The following is a 5,782-nucleotide window of genomic DNA, read 5'->3' on the forward strand; positions in this document are numbered from 1 at the left end:
AGCTAACTATCCTAAATATATATGCACCCAATACAGGAGCACCCAGATTCATAAAGCAAGTCCTTAGAGACCTACAAAGAGACTTAGACTCCCACACAATAATAATGGGAGACTTTAACATCCCACTGTCAACATTAGACAGATCAAGGAGACAGAAAGTTAACAAGGATATCCAGGAATTGAACTCAGCTCTGCACCAAGAGGACCTAATAGACATCTACAGAACTCTCCACCCCAAATCAACAGAATATACATTCTTCTCAGCACCATATCTCACTTATTCCAAAACTGATCACATAGTTGGAAGTAAAGTATTCCTCAGCAAATGTAAAAGAACAGAAATTATAACAGTCTCTCAGACCACAGTGCAATCCAACTAGAACTCAGAATTAAGAAATTCACTCAAAACCGCTCAACTACATGGAAACTGAACAATCTGCTCCTGAATGACTACTGGGTGCATAATGAAATGAAGGCAGAAATAAAGATGTTCTTTGAAACCAATGAGAACAAAGACACAACATACCAAACTTCTGGGACACATTTAAAGCAGTGTGTAGAGGGAAATTTATAGCATTAAATGCCCACAAGAGAAAGCAGGAAAGATCTAAAATGGACACCCTAACATCACAATTAAAAGAACTAGAGAAGCAACAGCAAACACATTCAAAAGCTAGCAGAAGGCAAGAAATAAGATTAGAGCAGAACTGAAGGAGATAGAGACACAAAAACTCTCCAAAAAAAAAATCAATGAATCCAGGAGCTACTTTTTTGAAAAGATCAACAAAATTGATAGACTGCTAGCAAGACTAATAAAGAAGAAAAGAGAGAAGAATCAAATAGATGCAATAAAAAATGATAAAGGAGATATCACCACCGACTCCTCAGAAATACAAACTACCATCAGAGAATACTATAAACACCTCTACGCAAGTAAACTAGAAAATCTAGAAGAAATGGATAAATTCCTGGACACATACACCCTCCCAAGACTAAACCAGGAAGAAGATGAATCCATTAATAGACCAATAACAGGCTCTGAAATTGAGGCAAAAATTAATAGCCTAACAACCAAAAAAAGTCCAGAACCAGACGGATTCACGGCCGAATTCTATCAGAGGTACAAAGAGGAGCTGGTACCATTCCTTCTGAAACTATTCCAATCAATAGAAAAAGAGGGAATCCTCCCTAACTCATTTTATGAGGCCAGCATCATCCTGATACCAAAGCCCGGTAGAGACATAACAGAAAAAGAAAATTTTAGAGCAATATCTCTGATGAACATCAATGTAAAAATCCTCAGTGAAATACTGGCAAACTGAATCCAGCAGCACATCAAAAAGTTTATCCACCACGATCAAGTTGGCTTCATCCCTGGGATGCAAGGCTGGTTCGACATATGCAAATTAATCAGTATAATCCATCATATAAACAGAACCAAAGACAAAAACCACATGATTATCTCAATAGATGCAGAAAAGGCCTTTGATAAAGTTCAACAGCCCTTCATGCTAAAAACTCTCAATAAACTAGGTATTGATAGGACGTATCTCAAAATAATAAGAACTATTTATGACAAACCCACAGCCAAAATCATACTGAATGGGCAAAAACTAGAAGCATTCCCTTTGAAAACTGGCACAATGGATTTGGCCGGGCACGGTGGCTCACGCCTGTAATCCCAGCACTTTGGGAGGCCGAGGCGGGCGGATCACAAGGTCAGGAGATCGAGACCATGGTGAAACCCCGTCTCTACTAAAAATACAAAAAATGAGCCGGGCGCGGTGGCGGGCGCCTGTAGTTCCAGCTACTCGGGAGGCTGAGGCAGGAGAACGGCGTGAACCCAGGAGGCGGAGCTTGCAGTGAGCCAGGATCGCGCCACTGCACTCCAGCTTGGGCGACAGAGCGAGACTCCGTCTAAAAAAAAAAAAAAAAAAGAAAACTGGCACAAGACAGGGATGCCCTCTCTCACCACTCCTATTCAACATAGTGTTGGAAGTTCTGGCTAGGGCAATCAGGCAGAAGAAAGAAATAAAGGGTATTCAATTAGGACAAGGGGAAGTCAAATTGTCCCTGTTTGCAGATGACATGATTGTATATTTAGAAAATCCCATTGTCTCAGCCCAAAATCTCCTTAAACTGATAAATAACTTCAGCAAAGTCTCAGGATACAAAATTAATGTGCAAAAATCACAAACATTCCTATACACCAATAACAGACAAACAGAAAGTCAACTCATGGGTGAACTCTCATTCACAATGGCTTCAAAGAGAATAAAATACCCAGGAATCCAACTTACAAGGGATGTGAAGAACCTCTTCAAGGAGAACTACAAACCATTGCTCACAGAAATAAAAGAGAACACAAACAAATGGAAGAACATTCCATGCTCATGGATAGAAGAATCAATATCATGAAAAAGGCCATACTGCCCAAGGTAATTTATAGATTCCGTGCCATCCCCATCAAGCTACCAATGACTCTCTTCACAGAATTGGAAAAAAACTACTTTAAAGTTCATATGGAACCAAAAAAGAGCCTGTATTGCCAAGACAATCATAAGCAAAAAGAACAAAGCTGGAGGCATCAGGCTACCTGGCTTCAAACTATACTACAAGGCTACAGTAACCAAAACAGCATGGTACTGGTACCAAAACAGAGATATAGACCAATGGAACAGAACAGAGCCCTCAGAAATAATACCACACATCTACAACCATCTGATCTTTGACAAACCTGACAAAAACAAGAAATGGAGAAAGGATTCCCTATTTAATAAATGGTGCTGGGAAAACTGGCTAGCCATATGAAGAAAGCTGAAACTGGATCCCTTCCTTACACCTTATACAAAAATTAATTCAAGATGGATTAAAGACTTAAATGTTAGACCTAAAACCATAAAAATTCTAGAAGAAAACCTACACAATACCATTCAGGACATAGGCATGGGCAAGGACTTCATGATTAAAACACCAAAAGCAATGGCAACAAAAGCCAAAATTGACAAATGGGATCTAATTAAACTAAAGAGCTTCTGCATAGCAAAAGAAACTACCATCAGAGTGAACAGGCAACCTACAGAATGGGAGACAATTTTTACAATCTACTCATCTGACAAAGGGCTAATATCCAAAATCTACAAAGAACTTAAACAAATTTACAAGAAAAAAATCAAACAACCCCATCAAAAAGTGAGTGGAAGGATATGAACAGACACTTCTTAAAAGAAGACATTTATGCAGCCAACAGACACATGAAAAAATGCTCATCATCACTGGCCATCAGATAAATGCAAATCAAAACCACAATGAGATATCATCTCACACCAGTTAGAATGGTGATCATTAAAAAGTCAGGAAACAACAGGTGCTGGAGAGGATATGGAGAAACAGGGACACTTTTACACTGTTGGTGGGACTGTAAACTAGTTCAACCATTGTGGAAGACAGTGTGGCGATTCCTCAAGGATCTAGAACTAGAAATACCATTTGACCCAGCCATCCCATTACTGGCTATATACCTAAAGGAGTATAAATCATGCTGCTATAAACACACATGCACACGTATGCTTTATTGCGGCACTATTCACAATAGCAAAGACTTGGAATCAACCCAAATGTCCATCAATGATAGACTGGATTAAGAAAATGTGGCAAATATATGCCATGGAATACTATGTAGCAATAAAAAAGGATGAGTTCATGTCCTTTGTAGGGACATGGATGAAGCTAGAAACCATTATTCTGAGCAAACTATCACAAGGACAGATAACCAAACACTGCATGTTCTCACTCACAGGTGGGAATTGAACAATGAGAACACTTGGACACAGGCTGGGGAACATCACACACTGAGGCCTGTCATGGGGTAGCAGGAACGGGGAGGGACAGCATTAAGAGATATACCTAATGTAAATGACGAGTTAGTGGGTGCAGCACGCCAACATAGAACATGTATACACATGAAACAAACTTGCATGTTGTGCATATGTACCCTAGAACTTAAAGTGTGTATATATAATATATATAAAAACATTTTAAAAAATCCATGAGGTTGACTTTAAAAATTGATGATTGTGGTTTTCTTGGGTTGCGCTATTGAATGACACTGGTGGGGAGACACTTGCAGGATGACAAGTCTAGTCTGGGTATCAAGCTTGGTGTCTAAAAAGTTGTTCGATATATTATTAATGATTTCTCTATTTTGTCTGAAGTAGTCCATAAATATTTTTGTATTTTTATGTCAGATGTTGACGGCGTGAAAAATTTACAGTTCTCTGTATATATGAGGCTATTACGCCAAGACAGGGTGGAGGATACGTATTTCAAAGTATGAATGTTAGTTTTATGAGAAAGTTGGATCATAATTTCTAGGAATTACGTTCTGTGATTTAGAGAGAGTTCAGAGGTTGACATTCTATTTTTAACTGAAAGCAGACCTGTTAGCCTATGTTTCTACTTCAAAAGTATTCTTTCCAGGTGGCAGCAATGAAAATGTCTGAATCTAGAATAAGGGATAATTAATATTTATTAATCTCTTAAAGATAGGTAAGATTAAGATACTACAGGAAGGTTAAAAGATCAGGATCTTAGCATTGATTCTCAACTCTGAGAAATATAACTAAAAACTATGGTAGTCACTGAAAAATATAACTAAAAACAACCTCAGGGTCAAAATGATGCATCTGTTTGCTTTTTTTGAGATTGAAGATTCATGTTTGCTGACTCACTTTGAACTATTTGAATCTGGTTTATCTGCTCAAGATGAGGCACAGGGATCCACAGTTATGTAGAATTTTCTTCATGTGATTGTAGTCTTTTAAAAAATCTGAGTAAAGGTTTTTAACATGTTAAATAGGGACACATTTTGATTATATCTATGATTAAGCAGAAAGCAGAATGAGATCAGACGAGGGCCAATCTAAAGAGCAAGTTATCAACTGAGAAAGAATGTACAGAAACCATTTTGAATAAAGCAACTTGAGTTAATTCCATTTGTTGATGCCCTAAATACCTTGAGGGATTGACATTTGATTCTTTCAAGAACATTGAAGGTGGAAATATTATGTCATGGCCTACATGAAGGGTTAACACACATGCCAAATGTTTTTACCCTTTATTTTGCACCTTAAGTGGCAGAGCTTGGGGTAGAAGAAACAGATGAGTCATATACATTAGGGAAAAGATGATGGGCTGTTCGGTCATGAAATCCCTACCCTGTTAAACACCTGAATTAGCCTTCTCTTTAGTCAAATAATATTTTGCCTACAACTTTCAATGTATTACATTAACAATTTTTTTCTTATAAATTTCCATACTTAGGTTATCTTTTTGTGTCTGTCTAGCATTTTCCTCTTCTGGAATCAGATACAGAATTTTGTTGACATGTTAGGTCTTTATTTTGCCGACTCTTTGATTATAATATCTCCATGTGACATTGTTTGGCATTTGCTCACATAGTAGATTTCCGTACAATTTTTAATTATTTCATCCAGATCCCTAAATGTTTTGACAAGTTAAGCTGCTCTGATTCATTTGCAGCAACCTCAGCTCTGAGAAAGAATGCCTTCAATTAAAATAATGAGTGAACAGTTCAAGGAAGATATTACGGAAAAATAAAAAGGGATGCATAATACCATTGTCTATGCTTCACTGTTGAACACTCCAGCTTTTTTCCATGGAGACATAACTTTCGGCTTCCTCTTTTGGTATTAAAGATTCAAGGTACTTTATCTTAAACTACCATGCTCTAACACTCTTTAAAAATGTGGATTTGTGGGCC

This window comes from Theropithecus gelada, chromosome 11 (genome assembly GCF_003255815.1).
Source record: "Theropithecus gelada isolate Dixy chromosome 11, Tgel_1.0, whole genome shotgun sequence".
Taxonomy (NCBI): domain Eukaryota; kingdom Metazoa; phylum Chordata; class Mammalia; order Primates; family Cercopithecidae; genus Theropithecus; species Theropithecus gelada.